This window comes from Ornithorhynchus anatinus, chromosome 3 (assembly GCF_004115215.2).
Source record: "Ornithorhynchus anatinus isolate Pmale09 chromosome 3, mOrnAna1.pri.v4, whole genome shotgun sequence".
NCBI lineage: Eukaryota > Metazoa > Chordata > Mammalia > Monotremata > Ornithorhynchidae > Ornithorhynchus > Ornithorhynchus anatinus.
The window spans coordinates 84,761,384-84,783,272 of NC_041730.1; the positions used below are offsets into that span (position 1 = coordinate 84,761,384).

Consider the following 21,889-nt stretch of genomic DNA (forward strand, 5'->3'; position numbering starts at 1 on the left):
GTCCTCTTGTCACCTCAAAAACTTAAGATGTCCAAAACAGAGCTCCTTATCTTCCCACCTAAGCCCTATCCTCTCTGACTTTCCCATCACTGTAAACGACACCACCATCCTTCCCATCTTACCAGCCCATAACCTTGGCATTATCCTTTACTCCTCTCTTTCATTCAACCCACATACTCAACCCCTCACCAAATCCTGTCAGTCCCATCTTCACAAGAGATAAAATCCACCCTTTCCTCTCCAAACTACTCCCATGTTAATACAATCACTCATCCTATCCCACCTACATTACTGAATCAGCCTCCTACCTCTCCCCACTCCAGTCCATCCACTGCCTGCATCATTTTTCTACAGAAGTGTTCAGGACATGTCACCCCCCACCCTCCTCAAACCTCCATAGGTTGCATTTCCACCTCCATATCAAACAAAAACTCCTCACCATTGGCTTTAGAGTACTTCATCACCTCGCCCCCTCCTACCTCACTTCCCTCCTTCTACAATCCAGTCTGCACACTTGGCTCCTCTAGTGCTAACCTTCTCACTGTGCCTCTATCTCGCCTGTCTCACTGCCAACCCCCAGCCCACATCCTGCCTCTGGCCTGAAATGCCCTCTCTCCTCGGATCAACCAGACAATTACTCTCCTCCCCTTCAAAGCCTTATTGAAGGCATACCTCCTCCAAGAGGCCTTCCCAGATTAAGCCCCATTTTTCTTCATCTCCCTGACTTCCTCCCTTTACTCATCCCACCAGCCAGCCCCACACAGCTTATGTCTATTTTCACAAGGCCCCCAGTGGCTTGTACCAGCCAGGACCTTCCTGGACTGGGGGAACCTCAGTGACACATAGTAGAGTCAAACCACCACAGTTACTATGGAGAGTTTTTTACTTAGTTTTACCAACATGCAAGGAAGTTACACATACACACTCACCCCACCAAGGGTCCAATACCAATCTGCTATTCTGCCAGTGCTTCTTCTTTCTGTTTCCAAGTGCTGTTGCCTTAGAGTGCTACTCTCACCATACTTGCTTCTAGCTTCTCCTCAGTGGCTTCTCCCTCTGAAGGCTTTCTTCTACTCCAGGTACTTTCTCAAGATTCAAAGCTACCACTTTTTATCTAGTTTAGGGGGTGACAGCTGTGGCTCTATGTGGCAGTCATTGACCCAGGCCCATCACTGGGTCTAACATGGAGAGAACACACCACCTCCCTCCATGCTCCACCCCCACAGGCCAGCAATCACCTGTCTCAGGTAGAGCCCATCAGAGCCTTCGCCAATCTCTTCCTTGTTGTTCGCAGGATCACAAACAGTCACTAGTAAGGCAGTTTTTTGTGGGTTCACCACTTTTATATCTGTAATTTTATTTATCATATTGATGTCTGTTTATTTGTATTGATGTCCATCTCCTCTCCCCCTAGATAGTGAGCTCATTGTGGACAGAGAATGTGTCTATTGTTGGAGTTAGCACTTAGTACAGTGCTCTGCACACGAAAGCACTTAATGAATAAGATTGAATGAATGAATATTACCACTCAGCCGTGGCCAAGTGGACACAGTGCTTTAATCCTAAATTGGTGGTAGTAACATGATTACCTAAATACTTGGATCTATACCCTTTGAGCAGTGGGTATTCACCCCACCCTCAGCCCCATGATATGTACATGTCTAAAAATTATTTATTTATATTAATGTCTGTCTCCCCCTCTAGACTGTAAACTCATTGTGGGTAGGGAATAGGTCTACCAGCTCTGATATTTTGTACTCTCCCAAGCATTTAGTACAGTGTTCACCCACTAAACTCTCAAAAAACCCCATAGATTGATTATCTAAATATTTACTTTGCTTTTTATTATTCATATCAATCAGTTAGCTGACATGTTCCCTGCCCACACGAGCTCAAGTCTATAGATACATAGATACAGTCAAGTCCATGCTTTATTCCTTTTCTGACTTGGTCATTTGTTTTGATGTATCTCTTCCAATAAACTGTAAGCTTCTTAATGCCAAGAATTGCATTTCACTTCATTCATTCAATCGTATTTATTGAGCACTAACTGTGTGGCGAGCACTGTGCTAAGCGCTTGGAAAGTACAGTTCAGCAACAGAGACAATCCCTACCCAACAACGGGCTCACAGTCTAGAAGACCTTCCTCCATATGCTACTGCAGGCCCTAGTCCAGTGTGCCGTAGACCTCTAGCACAGTACAGGCATCCAATACAGTGCTGAGACTGGACTTTGATGATCTAAGGTGGTAGCACTGGGGTGATAGCACCCTGAGACTCCTCTACTGGGGTGGTAGCACCTGAGATGCCTATAAATCCCAGATTTGTTGGACTCTGAACTTTGTCTTTATTTATAAATGTATTTATATTACTTCATATTTCCTAGTGTCTATCACCAAACTCTTCCCCACCTCCTTCTCAGAAGGTGACCCATCTCAAGGGCCAGGGACTACGTCTAACTTGCACTTGTCTGTTTTTGGTTTTTTTTCCCAAAACATTTAGTACGGTCCTCTGCACAAGTTAGTGCTTTAGTGCTTAATAAATACTAAAAATACTATTACTACTAATAGATGCTCAGTAAAGTGCTCTACGTTTCTTCATTCACTCAATCATATTTTTTGAGCCCTTACTGTGTGCAAAGCATTCTACTAAGCACTTGGGAGAGTCCAACATAACAATAAACAGACACATTCTCTGCCTGCAACAAGCTTTCAGTTTAGAGAGGGAGACAGGTATTAATATAAAAAACAAATTACATTACAGCTACATACATAGGTGTTTATAAGTTCTGTGGGGCTGGAAGGGGAGATTAATAAAGGGAGCAAGTCAGGGTGATGCAGAAGGGAGTGGGAGAAGAAAATTACACACAGTAAGTACTCGATCAATACTGTTGATGATGATGATGATGTTGATCTACCCATGGTACTTGAATTTTTTAACCGTTGTCTTTTGGTGATTATTTTTTTGGTGAGCAGCAGAGTACAATGTGAGCAGGATTGGTACAAGCCAGGTACAAGCTCAAAAAAGGGAGAAAAAGTCAAATGGATAGGCAGGGTCCTCTTTGGGGGTGGGAAAGGGGTCATGGCTAGTGTGAAGCGGTATGCTCAGTGGAAAGAGCAGGGGCTGGGGAGTCAGAGGTAATGGGTTCAAATCCCAACTCCACTGCTTGTCAGGTGTGTGACTTTGGGCAAGTCACTTAACTTCTCTGTGCCTCAGTTCCCTCATCTGTAAAATGGAGATTAAGACTGTGAGTTCCACGTGGATTAACCTGATCACCTTGGATCATCCCCGGTTCCATCATCTGTCAGCTGTGTGACTATGGGCAAGTCACTTAACTTCTCAGTGCCTCAGTTACTTCATCTGTAAAATGGGTATTGAGACTGTGAGCCTCACGTGGGACAACCTGATTACCCTGTATCTACCCCAGCACTTAGATCAGTGCTCGGCACATAGTAAGCGCTTAACAAATACCATTATTTTTATTATTATTATTATGCTTGGCTGTGACAAGGAGGAAGATACTATTGGATTAACTCTCAAATACTGAGTCTGCCCTGATAATAATTGCTTACCATATGCCAAGCATTGGACTGAACTTTGGGGAAGTTACAAGATAATCAGTTAGGACACAATCCCTGTTCCACATGGGGCCCGGGGGGTTGTTTGTCTTGGTTACTGTGGTAAATATCCCAAAGATACTTCAAAGTTCCACAAACTTGGTTCCAATTTTCAAATCTCTCTCTCCTTCAAGGAGAGGTAGACTATGAGCTCATTATAGGGCAGGGATTGTCTCTGCTGCCAAATTGTATATTCCAAGTGCTTAGTACAGTGCTCTGCGCACAGTAAGTGCTCAATAAGTACTATTGAATGAATGAATGAGTATAATTAGGTTCCCTATTACAAAGAAGTCGTTCCACTCAGGATTCTTGGGTTCTGTTTTCAGATGCACTGCTGACTCACAGTAGGATGCAGCATAAATCATTTAATCTCTAATGTGCCTCATTTTCTCCTTCAGTGGGCCTCGTGAATTCAAATTGGCACCGAGTATGGGTGGAAGAGATGAATCTAGAGCTCCCAGCTCCTAATCCACTAGGGAAGCAGTGTGACCTACTGGAAAGAGCACAGGCCTGGCAGTCAGAGGCCCTGGTTCTGCCACTTGTCTACTGTGTGATCTGGAGCAAGTTACGTGACTTCTCTGGGCCTCAGTTCCCTCATCTGAAAAACAGAGATTCAATACCTGTTCTCCCACCAATTTAGACTGTGAGATCCATTTGGTACTTGATTATCCTTTATCTACCTCTGTGCATAGTACAGTCCTTGCCATATAACAAGGGCTCAACAAATACCACAGTTATTATTTTTATTATTATTATAGATTTGGCCTTTTATACTCTTCTACCTCTTTTGGGGGCAGTATAACATCAGGGAGAGAGCTTTGAAATAGGAGTTAGGAGAGACTGTAAGCTCGTTGTGGGGAGAGAAAATGTCTACCAACTCTGTTAATATTGTCCTCTCTCAAGTGCTTAACTCACTGCACACAGTTAGCCCTCAATAAATAAGATTGATTGATTGACTGACTTGGGTTCTAGTCCCAGCTCGAACACTGATCTGCTATGAGACCTTGGGTAAACCACTTAACATATCTGCCACGGCTTCCTCATCTGTTAATGGGGATAAAATAGCCTGCTCCCCCAATCCCTTAGAATACGAGCCTCATGTGGAAAACCATGGGTTTGAACTGATCATCCCACACCTACCCAAATCCTTAGCCCAGTGCTTTGTCAATGAATAAGTGCTCAATAATTATAACAAATTTAAAGCGTGAGTTAGGCGAGAGAAGGGATGCCCTGGAGGAAGCTTGTCATTTTAATATAAATATTAATACTAATTTGGAGGTTAATTAGGGGTGGCCTTGTGGTCTTGGCTGCTTGCCAAAGCAGTTTTTGAGATTGGCTAGTCTCAGGAGTGCCTGCCCAAGTCATGTCATTCCCCCAGTTTTGAGATGGGTTACCTGCAGAACCTGCAGAATGCCTTATGAACCTCATTTACAAAGAAGCAGCAGGAACTGCTCATTGACTAAAATCAGGAACTGGGAGTGAGGTATGAAAGATATTAAGATACTTGAAGTAGGAATTACTTAAAATTGCCACATCTCTAAAGCATGTTAAACACTAGCAGGACTCTACAACCACTATACTTTGAAGATGAAGTGCATATTCCAGCATCACTTTAACCCCAGTGTTCTTGATTATAAATCAGACAGCGGGTAAGGCAATCAAGCAGTATATTTTTTGTTTGCTTGTTTTTTGGTTAGGCACTTACAAGGTTCATTCATTCATTCAATAGTATTTATTGAGCGCTTACTATGTGCAGAGCACTGTACTAAGCGCTTGGGATGAACAAGTCGGCAACAGATAGAGACAGTCCCTGCCATTTGACGGGCTTACAGTCTAATCGGGTGAGATGGACAGATGAGAACAATGGCAATAAATAGAGTTGAGGGGAAGAACATCTCGTAATAACAATGGCAACTAAATAGAATCAAGGCGATGTACAATTCATTAACAAAATAAATAGGGTAATGAAAATATATACAGTTGAGCGGATGAGTACAGTGCTGTGGGGATGGGGAGGGAGAGGTGGAGGAGCAGAGGGAAAAGGGGAAAAAGAGGGTTTAGCTGCGGAGAGGTAAAGGGGGGGTGGCAGAGGGAGTAGAGGGAGAAGAGGAGCTCAGTCTGGGAAGGCCTCTTGCAGGAGGTGAGTTTTAAGTAGGGTTTTGAAGAGGGAAAGAGAATCAGTTTGGCGGAGGTGAGGAGGGAGGGCGTTCCGGGACCGCGGGAGGATGTGACCGGGGGTCGACGGCGGGATAGGCGAGACCGAGGGACGGTGAGGAGGTGGGCGGCGGAGGAGCGGAGCGTGCGGGGTGGGTGGTAGAAAGAGAGAAGGGAGGAGAGGTAGGAAGGGGCAAGGTGATGGAGAGCCTTGAAGCCTAGAGTGAGGAGTTTTTGTTTGGAGCGGAGGTTGATGGGCAACCACTGGAGTTGTTTAAGAAGGGGAGTGACATGCCCAGATCGTTTCTGCGGGAAGATGAGCCGGGCAGCGGAGTGAAGAATAGACTGGAGCGGGGCGAGAGAGGAGGAAGGGAGGTCAGAGAGAAGGCTGACACAGTAGTCTAGCCGGGATATAACGAGAGCCTGTAACAGTAAGGTAGCCGTTTGGGTGGAGAGGAAAGGGCGGATCTTGGCGATATTGTAGAGGTGAAACCGGCAGGTCTTGGTAACGGATAGGATGTGTGGCGTGAACGAGAGAGACGAGTCAAGGATGACACCGAGATTGCGGGCCTGAGAGACGGGAAGGATGGTCCTGCCATCGACGGTGATCGAGAAGTCTGGGAGAGGACCGGGTTTGGGAGGGAAGATGAGGAGCTCGGTCTTGCTCATGTTGAGTTTTAGGTGGCGGGCCGACATCCAGGTGGAGACATCCCAGAGGCAGGAGGAGATGCGAGCCCGAAGGGAGGGGGAGAGGACAGGGGCGGAGATGTAGATCTGCGTGTCATCCGCGTAGAGATGGTAGTCAAAGCCGTGAGAGCGAATGAGTTCACCGAGGGAGTGAGTGTAAATGGAGAACAGAAGAGGGCCAAGAACTGACCCTTGAGGAACTCCAACAGTTCAAGGATAGGAGGGGGAGGAGGCTCCAGCAAAGGAGACCGAGAATGACCGGCCAGAGAGGTAAGAGGAGAACCAGGAGAGGACAGAGTCCGTGAAGCCAAGGTGAGATAAGGTATGGAGGAGGAGGGGATGGTCGACAGTGTCAAAGGCAGCAGAGAGGTCAAGGAGGATCAGAATGGAGTAGGAGCCACTGGATTTGGCAAGAAGGAGGTCATGGGTGACCTTAGAGAGAGCAGTCTCGGTAGAGTGGAGGGGACGGAAGCCAGATTGGAGGGGGTCCAGAAGAGAATGGGAGTTAAGGAATTCTAAGCAGCGATTGTAGACGACTCGTTCTAGGATTTTGGAAAGGAAGGGTAGTAGGGAGATAGGGCGATAACTGGAGGGGGACGTGGGGTCAAGGTGCCAGACTCTGTATTAAGCGCTGGGATAGGTAAAAGTTAATCTGGTTTGATACAGTCCATGTTTTATGTGGAGCTCACAGTCTTAATCTCCATTTTACAGATGAGATAACTGAGGCACCTAAATGTTAAGTGACTGGCCCAAAGTCGCACAGCAGACAAGGGTCGGAGCCGGGATCAGAACCCAGTTCCTTCTGATTCCCAGGCCCGTGCTCTATCCATTAGGTTACTGCTGCTTCACAGACCAGAGGATTTGAGAAGGTATCAGCTTCTCTGTACATCACTGGTTTATGCAGGTGCTCAGTACAGTGGTTTGCACACAGTAAGCACTCAATAAATATGATTGAATGAATGAATTAGCCTGAGAGTCAGACAATTTGGGTCTTAATCTGGGCATCTTCATCTGCCTGCTGTGTGATCTTGGGCAAGTCACTTAACTCCTCTGTGTCTCTGCTTCTCTATCAGTAAAATGAGAATTCAATGCCTGTTGTCCCTCCTATTTAGATTGTGAGCCCCATGTGGGCAGGAACTGTTCCTGACCTTATCTTGTATCTACCCCAGCACTCAGTACAATGCTAGACATATAACAACTGCTTAACCAATATCACAGTAATTATATGCAGAAGTCAGCCAGCTAAAGTCACTGGGACGATGCCCTTGCTTGAGGTATATAAGAAATCAGCCTCCTAGATGCGTTGTGAAAGAGAGACCCTCATGTCTATCCCACCTTTTTCTCATTCCCCTGGTTAGGGAAGGTGTTATTTTAAAAGGAAATTTTCAAAGGACTCTGCAAGGTGCAAACTCAGTGTTAGGTACCGAGCTAACCTTAGAGAGGAGTTTTCCCTGTGCTGACAGAGCTGTTCATCTTGGAGCCATGTACCCGCAAATATTAAACATTAGAGAGGCATGCAGTGGATTTGCTCCAAGTTCCTGAGTCCTCCACTATGATAACAACATGCCACCCCCGAGCCATCCTGAGAAAGAATGGCAAATGGAAAGCAATTAATCGGTCTTCAAGGGCAAGCAGGTTATCTAGCAAGAGGGGGTAAACTGAATTTACTTCTTTCTGGCAGTGTTGCCAATCTTGGGGCGGGGAAGAAATTGCTCTAATTTCAATGCAGAGCATATAAGTACTTTTTAATAATAATAATGATGATGATAATAATTATGGTTCTTGTTAAGCACTTACTATGTGCCAATCACTGTTCTAAGCACTTGGGTAGATACAAGTCATTCAGGTTGGACACAGTCTCTGTCCCACATGGGGCTCACACTCTTAATTGCCATTTTACAGATGAGGAAACTGAGGCACAAAGAAGTCAAGTGACTTCCCAAGGTCACACAGTAGACAAGGAGCAGAGCCGAGATTAGAACCCAGGTCCTTCTGATTCCCAAGCCCACGCTCTATCCACTGAGCCACGCTGCTTCTTATTTTTCATTTTTCATTTCTTTTCATTTTGGCCATCAAATTTGAGACTTACATCATTTGCATTTGGGGGTTACACCTTCATGGTAAGTGATGGGTTGTGATGGGTTGTTTTCTGATTCCTCTATGTTACATCAAAAATTAATAATTTCAGCTACAATTAGTAGGAGATGTTCCCTAGGGTACAGCCTCAAAGGGTCACGATGTCTGAGAGCTGTTTCTGGGCAACACCCTGAAACAAAGTTTGAGATAAAGATTGCATAGGAAGGAAATTTGCACCTTAGATAAAATAATCTGTGAAAGCCAAGAAACAAATTTAATGAAATAGAGAACTCACCAAATTCATTTTAAAGACATTGTTTTCAGAAGTTACAAGCAAGATTCTTTTTTACAGCAAAATGCTGGTTGCATGAGACCTTTGGCTTTTTCCTTTAGCTGCAATATAATGTGATTTACTCCAGAAACACTCTGTTGTTATTACTTTCACATGAAGAGGACAGGCAGTGAATACAGCTAAGGAACTCCAAATTATGCTTAAAAGAAGTGCTGCACTTTCTGATGTGTGGGAAAATTGATGGAAATTGCTGAGTCCCTTGATATTTCACAGGTTTGCAATGCCTGGTTTAAAACCAATAGGGAAGAGATTGCAGGGAGCCTAAGATGCAAAGTATATCAATTTCTGAACGTGACAAGCACCTCTCTATGGTCGATGTTGTGCAAGGGCATGTCTACAAGTTAGTTTTCTCTGGGAATTCTAATTCGGTAATTTATCTAAGTTAATGTAGCAATCACCTGGCAGAAGAGCCGTGCTCCAATACAGTAGCCAGAGATAGTGTAGACCAGAAGATTGGGGAATTTATGAGTGATTAAGATGAGAGAGGTTATCGGTTCTGATCCCAGCTCTTTTGCTGAAACAATCAGTCAGTCAATGGCATTTACTGAGTGCTTACCCTGTGTAGAACATTGTACTAAGCACTTGGGAAAGTACAAATACACTAGATCTGAGAAGCAGCATGACTTAGTGGAGAGAGCACAGACTTGGGAGTCAGAGGACGTGGGTCTTAATCCAGGCTGGGATTCTAATCCAGATTCTGCCACTTGTCTGCTCTGTGACCTTGGGCAAGCCACTTAGCTTCTCTGTGCCTCAGCTACCTCATCTGTAAAATGAAGATAAAGACTGTGAGCCCCATGTGGGACAACCTGATGACCCTGTATCTACCCCAGCACATAGAACAGTGCTTGGCACACAGTAAGTGTTTGACAAATACCATAATTATTATTATTATTATTACCCACAAGGATCAAGACCTCCTTAGATTGTGAGCCTCCTATGGGACAGGGATAGTGTCCAACCTAATTAACTTGGATCTACCCTATTGCTTAGAACAGTGCTTGATACATAGTAAGTGCTTAATATAGGCAATAATAATAACAATGACAATAATGATAATTAAAACAATTATTATTATCATCATTCAGGGGTTTACCATCTACAGGGAGAGACTGACATTAAATAGATTAGAGTTGTGGGAAATAGTAAGATATATCAAAGGGCAGGGACTGTCTCTATCTGTTACCGATTTGTACATTCCAAGCGCTCATTGCAGTGCTCTGCACATAGTAAACACTCAATAAATACTATTGAATGAATTTGACTATTTACATAAGTAATGTGGGACTCGGTTGAATATCAAAGTACTTAATAAGGGGTACACAGCTAAGTTCAAAGTTGACACAGAGAGGAGGGAGGATAATAATAATGATATTTATTAAGTGCTTACCTTGTGCCAAGCACTGTTCTAAACACTGGGGTGGATAATTAGTTTGGACATAGTCCCTGTTCTATATGGAGCTCACTGTCTAGATAGGAGGGAATCACCACTATACCGATGAGGAAACTGAGGCATAGAGAAGTGAAGTGACTTGCCCAAGGTCACACAGCAAACACATGGCAGAGCTGCGACTAGACTCCAGGTCTTCTGATTCTGATGCTCTCTCCGCTAGGCCACTTGTCCGTAGAGGATAAGATAGGGGTAATTGAAGGTTTAATCTGGGAAGACCTCTTGAAGGAGATGCAGTTTTAGGAGGGCTTCAAAGGTGGGGAAGAGGAGTGGACTGCAGGTGAAAGGGGAGGGAGTTCCAGGCCTGAGAGAGAATGTGAGCAAGGGGTTGGTAGCAGGATAGACAAGATCAAGGTACAGAGAAGAGATTGGTGTTAGAGGAGCTGAGTGTGTGGGTTGGGTTCTAGTAGGAGATGATCCAGCAAGATTAGGTAGGAGGAAGAGAGCTGATTGCCTTAAAGCCTATGGTAAGGAGTTTCTGCTTGATGTGGAAGTGGATGGACAACTATCCTGATGCAGTTGGGTTCCTGAGAATTTTCCTTAGAAAACAGCATTTTGCCTTGCTTCTAATGTTAAGCACCAGTCTTTAAGTCTTTTAAGCACCAGATTCTGCTGGCAAAACAAACATCTCAGAGCAGCGGGTGTCCATTAAGGTCTCATCTCTTTGGACCTGATTCCTACTTTCCTTCTTGCAAGGTCAGAGGGAATGGCCTCCTCTGTTAAAAGGGTGGATCTATTGAACTTCAGCGCTGTCTTCTTTTCTTCAGAAATCTCCTTTCTTAACAACCAGCCTGGGGGTCTTTAAGGCCTCTGAGGTATCCAGGGGTCCCCCAATTCTGCAGTCAAATCAACCGCTTTAGTGGAAAAGGGGTATGTTTAATTATCTTTTTATGACTTAATAGCCTTTCACTCATGAAGTCTGGGAGCTTTTCTTTATTTCAATAGGATAGTGAGATAAATAAGCGAACTGTGGTATGGCTTTGGTAGAAGAACCCCTCTAACTAAAAATATCCTTATGGTTAGGAGTGGACCATCTAACACCCCTGAAATTCCCCTCTAAAGCTTCTGTCTTCAACAAGCTACTAAGAGGAACGGTGTGACATTTGTCATCAAGATAGTAAGTCCATTGAAGGCAGAGTCTGTGTCCACTTAATTGTACACTCTTTTGCTCTTAGTACAGTGCTTCACACACAGTAAGTGTGCAATAAATACTACTACTGAGTAAGTTGTTGATGGGCAAAACTGCATCCATAAGTGAGTTTTTGAGAGCAAATCCTTTGAAAACTCTGTCCATGAAAATAACACTTGGGTACCCCTTCTGGCCCTTTGCAAATCAGACATGGATGGTTAAAAGAGAGAAGGAATGACATATATTGAACTATTCATCAAGGAATTTGTCATAAACCCCTCTGGAACCAGCTGATATTTTTGACTGAACAACTTGCTGTGGGGACATAGTCCATAAACATACCTGGTGGACAATAATAATAATAATTGTGATATTTGTGTACAGGCACTCTACTAAACACTGGGGTGGACACAGTCCCTGTCCCACATGGGGTTCACAGTCTCAATCCCCATTTTCCAGATGAGATAACTGAGGCCCAGAGAAGTGAAGTGACTTGCCCAAGGTCACACAGCAGACATGTGGCAGAGTTGGGATTAGAACCCATGACCTTCTAACTCCCAGGCCTGTTCTATCCACTATTTCATGCCACTTACTCTTTTGGTTTCAGTCTATCACCTTCAAGATTTAATGAGTACCTCCTCTTTCTGGAGATGTGGGATTTGATGAATAAGAATTACAAGCTCTTCATCAATCAATCAATCAATAGTATATTTATAGAATACTTATTATGTGCAGGAAAGTCGGATGACCTGTAGAAGCAACACGGCCTAATGAGAAGCAGCATGGCTTAATGGATAGAGCACGGGACTGGGAGTCAGAAGGATCTGGGTTCTAATCTCAGCTCTGCCACTTGTCTTTTCTGTGACCTTGGGCAAGTCACTTCACTTCTCTGGGCTTCATTTATCTCACCTGTGAAATGGGGTTTAAGACTGTGAGCCCCATATGGGACAGGGACTGTATCCACCTCAGCATTTAGTATAGTGTTTAACAAATCCCACAATTATTATTATTATTACCTGAAAAGAGAGGGTGGGGATTAATTGAGGAATGCTTTTAGGAGTCGGTGTGGTTTTAGGAATGCTCTGAAAGTAGCAAGGGACAGACTTGGCAGATTTGAGGCCAATCTTCTATCCAAGCTCCTTCCCTGGCAAAGGAAAATGAAATAAATAAAAATAAATGTAAGAAAGAGAAAAAATTAACTCTACATGAATATCTACTTGGATATTCCACTGACACCTCAAAATTAACAGGCCCAAAACCAAACTTCTCATCTTCCCACTCAAACCCTGTCTCCCCTTGACTTTCCTCTCACCACAAACACCACCATTCTTTGTGTCTCACAAGTCTGTGACCTTGGTGTTATCCTCGACTTAACTCTCTCATTCCACCCACATATTCAACGTGTCAGGAAATCCTGTAGGTTTTGCCTTCGTAACATATCTACAGTCTGTCCTTTCCTTTCTATCCAAAGCGCTAACACACTGAGTCAAGCACGTTTATCTAGCCTCCACTACATCAGCCTCCTTGCCGACCTCCCTGCCTCCTGTCTCTCCCATCTCCAGTCCGTACTTCACTCTGCCGAATAGATCATTTTTATGGAAAAACGTTCGGTCCACATCTCCCCACTCCTACCACACCTCCAATATTTGCCCATCCACCTCCACATCAAACAGAAATTCATCAGCTTTCTGGCAATCATCTCTCTCCCTCCTACTTTACCTCACTCATCTCCAACTACAAATCAATCCGTACAATTCACCCCTCTAAATCTAGCCTACTCTCTGTACCTCGACCTCATCAATCCCTCTGCTGACGCCTTGCCCACATCCTCCCTTGGGCTTGGAACTCCCTCCTCCTTCATATCTGGCCATCTGCCACCTCCTCACCTTGAAAATCCTCCTAAAATCACATCTCCTCCAAGAGGCCTTCGCTGACTAAGCCCTCATTTCCTCTGCCCACTTTCCCTTTTGCATCAGTGATGCAGTTGGCTGTGCACCCCTTAAGGACTTTGATATTCGCCCCAGCCACACAGCACTTGTGTGCGTCTGATAATGATGATGCTGATGATCACTGTGATATTTGTTAAGCATTGACTATGTGCCAAGCACGGTTCTAAGTACTGGGGTAGAGACAATGCCTGTCCCTGATGGGGCTCACAGTCTTAATCCCCATTTTACAGATGAGCGAACCGAGGCACAGAGAAGTTAAGTGAATTGCCCAAGGTCACACGGTTGACACGGGGCAGAGCCAGGATTAGAACCAAGTCCTCTATCTCCCAAGCCCTTGCTCTTTCCGCTAGGCCACACTGCTTCCTATCTGTAATTTATTTTAATGTCTGCCTCTCCCTATGTACTGAAAGCTTCTTGTGGACAGAGATTGTATCTACCAACTTTATAATAATAATGGTATTTTTTAAGTGCCTACTATGTACTAAGCACTGTTCTAAATGATGGGGGTAGAGACAAGGTAATCAGTTTGTCCCACATAGGGCTCTCAGTCTTAATCCCCATTTTACAGATGAGGTAACTGAGGCACAGAGAAGTGAAGTGACTTGCCCAAAGTCACACAGCTGAGAAGTGGTGGAGCGAGGATTAGAGCCCATGACCTGACTTCCAAGGCCGTGCTCTTTTCACTTAGCCACGCTGATTCTCTATTATATGTTATTAATATATTCTATTATTATTGCATTATTATATAGTACTTTTCCAAGTGCTTAGTAATCAGTCAGTCATTTGTATTTATTGAATGCTTACCATGTAAAGCACTGTCCTAAGAGCTTGGGAGAGTATAATACAACAGTAAGCAAATTCCAGTGCTCTGCATACAGTAAGCACTCAATAAATGCCTTTGATTGATTGATATCTCTTAGGATGTCAGTCCTTACAGTGCAGGACTCGTACCGTCTGTCTGTCTTTACGATGACTGAAAGTGGTCTAATATGATCAATGTTGCTAGGTGATGATGTTGTAGATCCAGACAATCCGTTCAAGGAAAATTTCCCCCGGATACCTCACCACAGTTCATATCTGGCTCCATTTTTAGCCATCCCTTAAAACTCTCCCTAGGTTAACACGATTTTGTCTATTTTAAGGTTTATTTTTTTCACAGCCTCTTCTTGGCTCTTCTGAAATGCTCTTCTCTGGCATGAGGTGTCCACGGGGAGCATTTGGCAGCTTTCCCACCTTTCACCTTTACATGGTACTGGGGAGGTGTTTTGGAAGCTTTATTCTATCTCCTCGTGAATCCAATTTTCAGACTGAGCCAATGGTGGGGTGGGTGTGTGTGTAAGGTGCTAAGAAGGGGAAGTTTCATCAGATCTGAGGCAAAGCTTCATCTGGAAGTCTTGTGGTTCAGACTGAGGAATTCTTTGCATTATCATCCCTGTCTACTTTGAGGGGATACTTAAAAAGGATGTGTGTATGTCTGACCAAGTGAAAACAGGCTCTGGAAGTGTTGTGGCTAGGGCAGGCATGGACAGATATCCCCACTGTTGTCCTTGGGACCCTGCTAATTATTTCAAGAGCCATATTCACAGTTATCCTTTGTGCTCAAGGATGAAGATGCCACTGATTGTGTAATTCAACTAAGGGTACATGTGTGGCTGAAAAGGCAATTTGGGACAACATAAGTTACATATATAATATATCCATATATATTATCTAGACTGTAAGCTATCTGTCCCCCTCTCAGGGTCGCACCTGGAGAGTTTCCAGTACTCTACCAGTCTCAAGTACAGGAGGGAGAGTCAAGCAGAGGCCTAACCATTCCATTCCTAGCTTGGCCAGTGGCTAGTGAGTGGAAGGCCATCTGCTACAGGTCAAAACTCACCTGTGCTGGGCAGCAACGGCATGGGAGAGAGTCAAGGACAGAAACTCGTTTACTGCAAGGAAGGAGGCAATGGAAGCACTTCTGGATTTTTACCAAGAAAACTCTATAGATACACTACCAGAATGATTGCAGATGGAAGTGGAGCGTTCTGAGAGAGATGTTTCCATGGCGTAGCTGGGGGTCGGACACGACTCGACTGCATAAGACAAGAACAACAACAAGTTATCTGTGGGCAGGGAATGTGTCATCCAACCCTGTTGTATTTCCCCAGGTACTTTGTAGAAAAAACCCAAACAAACAAAAACCCAAATAATACAAAACAAAAAACCAGTAAGCACTCGATAAGTATCATTGCTTGATTCACTGCTCATCTGGGGCTGCGTTTCACTGTATTCTTAAAAATAGGTTCCTCTGCCCTTGTTTTGATTTCCTGATTTAAGCTTATTATATGACTCTGTCAGTCAGTCAGTCATATTTATTGAGCGCTTACGTGTGCTTACTGAACTAAGCACTTGGGAGAGTACAATATAACAATATGACAAATTCATTTCCTGCCCAAAACAAGCTTACAGTTCACTCCTCTGACCTAACATGTCCCACTCAGCAAAACTATATTGAGATGTGTAAAGCATGAAAGCTAGGAATCTAACTTTATTCTAAGACTTAGCTGTTTGTCATCCTGATCTCACCTTTTGATACTGAGTGGCCCCTCAATGAAGCAGTTGGAACTAATAATAATGATGATAATTGCGGTATTTTTTAAGTGCATACTATGTGTCGAGCACTGTTCTATCTACTCTGGAAGAGGATGTAGGGCCCGTGTGACGTCCAAGTCTCAGCGCCGTAGAGAACCATGGGCAGCACTTCGGCTCTATAGACCTTAAATTTGGTCAACAACTTTCCTGGTGCTGGCGGACGCATCAACTTGATTTTCTTCAGACTTAATGTCAGACTTACTAATGCCTGGCTAGTTCAATGAAGCAGTTTACTATCATTTGCATTTCTTCCTGGTGAGGATCTCTAGAGTGCAGTCTTCTGCTTATAGCATTTTTCTAAGATTTTGGAAGACGGTCAAAGTCTGTTGATTGTAGGAGCTTTCCGGAGGAGCAGGATACATTCCAGTATCTGCTTCCAGGTTTCTTATTGCATCTTCCAAAAGGACTGCAAAGAATAAATAAATTGAACGGGAGAGGCTCCACTGTGCACCCCAGTTTTATCCTACTGGTGATTGGGAACCGATCAGACAAGGCACCAGCAGCCCTCACCTCATCAGCCATGCCATTACAAAACAGTCTGAAAGTCTTAATGAATTTTTCAGTATACCTAAATTTACTAAGTAGTTTCTAGATTCCAGCTCTTCTAATGGTGCCAAATAGTTACATAAGGTTTATCATTCATATTTATTGATTACTGTGTGCAAAGTACTGTACTAAGCACTTGGGAAAGTAGAATATAATGGAGATGGTGCCTACAACCTAGAGGAAGAGCTTACGCGTAGAAGTCTTGGTGCTGTTCCCTACACTGTTGCTGTATCTGGCATGTCACAAAGATCATGGATGATGTTCCCTTTTGGGATCTGGACCACACTGGAATTCCAAGAGCATTCAGCTGCCAATATTCTTCAGTAGCCTACTTGGACTAAGGCCTTTCCGCCAATAGAGAGAAATGAGATGCCACGATATTGGTGCAGATCTAATCTTTCATCTTTCTTTTTGAAGATAGCGATAATGATGGCATCTTCTGGATCCTATGGCATCTGTTCAGTGTTCCACATGCTGAGGAAGAGTTGAATAAGTCTTTAAGCAGTGTGTCTCCATCATGCTTGTAGAGCTACCGATCAATTGATCTCATTTATTGAGCACTTACGGTGTGCAAAGGACTGTACGAAGCAGTTGGGAGAGTACAGTTCTACATAGTTGGTGTACCTGCTCCCTGCCCATAACAAGCTTACAGTCTAGAGGGAGAGACAGACATTACTAAAAATAAATTACAGCTATAATAAATAAATTATGGTTATAATAAATTATGGATATATAGATTGCAGATAATATGGCCTGATGCCCAGGAATTTTGCTATTTTTCATGGCTCTGACTGCTGTTTGAATTCCCCAGCAGTTGAGAGAAGTGCCGGGTCTTTGCAGGTTAGACTTTTCTAGGTTTTCTAGGTCTCCTCTTCAGTAATAACAGGTGAGTTGAGGAAGCTATTGAAGTGAAGTTTCCCCATCTATTCAGTATTCTCTCTTTATCTATGATGAGTCCAAAGTGCTGTGATACATACATCACATCCATATAGAGCCCCACAGTGATTTAATGATCAATTATTATTATTATTAATAATGATGGCATCTATTGATCACTTACTATGTGCAGAGTACTGTACTAAGTGCTTGGGAGAGTATAATATAGCAGAATTCGGTGATGTGTTCCCTGCCCATAATGATGATGTGTAGAAGTTCTTGGTGTCATGGTGATCTGCATAATCAATCCATTAAGCAACCATCAATCAGGGGTATTTGTTACCGGTTCTCTTCCCCTTTCTCACCATCTATCACACATGCTCTTTTACTTTATTTGTAGGTTGCCACATAGATTTCTATAAGACGTTAGTGAACTGTAAGCTTGTTGTGGACAGGGAATGAATCCGATCATCTTGTATCTACCCCAGGTTTAGTACAACGAATGACAACTAGTAGGACTTAATAAAAACGAATAATAATAATTCCAGCTCTGCCAACACGTGCTGTGTGACCTTGGGCAAGCCACTCAACTTCTCTGTGGCGCAGTTACCTCATCTGTAAAATGGGGATGAAAAGTGTGAGCCCCTCATGGGACAACCTGATTACCCTGTATCCACCCCAGTGCTTAGAACAGTGCTTGGCACAGAGTCAGCACTTAACAAATACCATATTTATCAATATTATAATAATCAATATATTATAACATTATTGTAATTATTATATATTATATCATATATTATAATAATTATGGTATTTGTTAAGCTCTGACTCTGTGCCAAGCACTCCAAATATCTTAATTGTCATCATTATTATTTTGGAGAAATGCTCATCATTGTTTATACAGAGTTTTCTGTTTCAACGGCTTCTTGAGATGCCTTCGGTTTTCCAGGAGCTTAAACGTTTAACTGTTCTGTCAGTTCTGAGATCACTGTTTCATTCGATCATATTTATTGAGTGCTTACTGTGTGCAGAGCACTGTGCTAAGCGCACTGGTGCTAGTTACTGTGAACTTGCAGAGAATCGGACGCTAGTCTATCTAGGGCCCTGTTTCAGGCCTGGCTGCTGTGATCTATACATCTTTGAGGTCTCTCAGCCACAGCACGATGTAGTTGATGAGGTGTCACCGTTTAGATTATGGATCTATCCGGGATGTCTGTTTAGCCGTGTCTGGCCTGTCGACTCCGCAGAACAGGTTGTTGCTGCTGGGTTTGCCAATCTTAAACCATTTGTTGTTCTCCCATTTGAGGACGTCACTACCAACCCTAACTAATAGGATCCTCACAGAAAGGGTGTGTCAGAGGGAAAACTGCCAGGGGGAGGTAAAAAATGACAATGGGCTCAGCCTACTAAGTGAAATAAATAACAAAAGTCTGGGCAGTGTTTATTCTTTATGCTCTACGTCCTGTATTTCTACGATTTTCTCTGCTCGGCTATTTTGAAGAGCAATAGCAATACGTTTTGAAGATCATTAATGGACACTTCACGTTTCTGTATTGATGCAAAATAGCGATGATTCCATTACAATGATGTTTATTCATGAATCTGTCTTTTGGAAAATAAAAAAGTTCTGGCTTCAACGGTGCCGTCCAACTAATAATAATAATAATGTTGGTCTTTGGTAAGCACTTACTCTGTGCAGAGCACTGTTCTAAGCACTGGGGTAGATACAGGGGAATCAGGTTGTCCCACGTGAGGCTCCCAGTTAAGCCTCATTTTACAGATGAGGTAACTGAGGCCCAGAGAAGTGAAATGACTTGCCCACAGTCACACAGCTGACAAGTGGCAGAGCCGGGAGTCGAACCCATGACCTCTGACTCCGAAGCCCAGGCTCTTTACACTGTGGTTTGCAGATGCCTCCTGGAAAGAAAGGTTTGTGTTCATTCATTCATTCCCTCATTTATTCAGTGGTATTTACTGAGTGCTGGCTGTGTGCAGAGCACTGTACTAAGCGCTTGGGAGAGTGCACTGTAACAATAAACACATTCCCTGCCAAAACGAGTTTACAGTCTGAACCTAGATGGAGTAACTCCACCCCCCAATACTAGTCTGATTGCCCTTTGCCTCCTTCCTCTTGCCTCCTCCACCCCACACCCACCCACAAAGCTACTACCTGATTACCTTGTATCTACTGCAGTGCTTAGTATAGTGCCTGGAACATAGTAAGAACTTGTTTTGATGTCTGCCCCCCGCAACCGCCACCCCCACCCCGCCCCAGACTGTAAACCCGTTGTGGGCAGGGATTGTTTCTCTTTATTGCTGTACTTTCCAAGCGCTTAGTACAGTGCTTTGGAAACACTCAATAATACAATGGAATGAATGAATATCTACTCCAGTGCTTAGTAAAGTGCCTAGTTATAATAATAATGATGGTATTTGATAAGCACTTACTATGTGCAAAGCACTGTTCTAAGCGCTGGGGGGATACAAGGTGATCAGGTTATCCCACGTGGGGCTCACAGTCTTCATCCCCATTTTACAGATGAGGTAACTGAAGCCCAGAGAAGTGAAGTGACTTGCCCAAAGTCACACAGCTGACAAGCGGCGGAGCTGGGATTAGAACCCATGACCTCTGACTCCCAAGCCAGGGCTCTTTCCACTGAGCCATGCTTAGTACATACTAAATGCTTAACTACATAGTAAGTGTGTGTTTTGCTGTCTGTCTTCTCCCTTCTAGACTGTGAGCCCATTGTTGGGCAGGGATTGTCACTATCTGGTGCCCAGTTATACTTTCCAAGCGCTTAGTACAGTGCTCCGCACAGAGTAAGCATTCGATAAACCCGATCGAATGAACAGATAATTGACTGGATGAACAAATACTCTTAAAAAAAAAGAGGGATGGCCGTACCGTACTTTCCAAGCGCTTAGTACAGTGCTCTGCACACAGTAAGCATTCAATAAATCCCATTGAATAATTGAATGAATGAACAAATACTCTTAAAAGAAAAGAGGGATGGCTGTACCATACTTTCCAAGTGCTTAGTATAATGCTCTGCAAAGAGTCAGCAGCACGAGAAGCATCGTGGCTCAGTGGAAAGATCCCAGGTTGGGGAGTCAGAGGTAGTGGGTTCTAATACCGCCTCCGCCACTTGCGAGCTGTATGACTCTGGGCAAGTCATTTCACTTCTCTGGGCCTCAGTTCCCTCATCTGTAAAATGGGGATGAAGACTGTGAGCCTCACGTGGGACAACCTGATCACCTAGTATCTAATCCAGCGCTTAGAACAGTGCTCGGCACATTATAAGCGCTTAATAAATACCAGCATTAAGCCCCACGTGGGACAACCTGATCACTTTGTATCTATCCCAGTGCTAAGAACAGTGCTAAGAGAAACAGTGTGGCACAGTGGAACGAGCCTGGGCTGGGGAGTCAGAGGTCACAGGTTCGAAGCCAGCTCTGCCACTTGTCAGCTGTGTGACTGTGGGCAAGTCACTTAATTTCTCTGGGCCTCAGTTCTCTCATCTGTAAAATGGGGATGAAGACTGGGAGCCTCACATGGGACAACCTGATGACCCTGTATCTCCCCCAGTGCTTAGAACAGTGCTCGCACATAATAAGCACTTAAGAAATATCAACATTATTATTATAAGTAGTAAGCCCTTAATCCATTCATTCATTCATTCATTCATTCATTCAATAGTATTTATTGAGCTCTTACTATGTGCAGAGCACTGTACTAAGCGCTTGGAATGTACAAGTCCCTGCCCTTTGACGGGCTTACAGTCTAATCAGGGGAGACAGACGGACAGAAACAAGACAACATCATCATGATAAATAAAATCAATACCACCATCATTAGGAAACGTTCGATAAATAAAAATGTTGGTATTTGTGAAGTGCTTACTCTGTGCAGAGCACTGTTCTAAGCGCTGGGGGAGATACAGGGTAATCAGGTTGTCCCACATGAGGCTCACAGTCTCCATCCCCATTTTACAGATGAGGTCACTGAGGCCCAGAGAAGTGAAGTGACTTGCCCACACTCACACAGCTGACAAGGGGCAGAGCTAGGATTCAAATCCATGACCTCTGACTCCCAAGCCCGGGCTCTTTCCACTGCACCATGCTGCTTCGCTATGTGCCAAGCACTGTTCTTAGCGCTGGGATAGACACAAGGTGATCAGGTTGTCCCACGTGGGGCTTAACAGTGGTATTTATTAAGTGCTTACATAACAATATAACATACAATATATATTATATAATTATAATATATTACAATCACATAACATGTAATAACATGTGCCGAGCACTGTTCTAAGCGCTGGGATCGATACAAGGTGATCAGGTTGTTCCACGTGGGGCTTAATGGTGGTATTTATTAAGCGTTTACATAATATAATATAATCACATATATTATAATATAATTAAT

General features: G+C 43.8%; 1 non-coding gene across 1 annotated transcript; it reads left to right on the forward strand.

Annotated features, from left to right (window-relative positions):
* Positions 1 to 15,141: 15,141 nt before the first annotated feature.
* Positions 15,142 to 15,279, forward strand: LOC114810565. The gene has a single exon (XR_003758260.1). It is a non-coding gene; the product is annotated as a small nucleolar RNA SNORA7 (small nucleolar RNA).
* Positions 15,280 to 21,889: the final 6,610 nt, after the last annotated feature.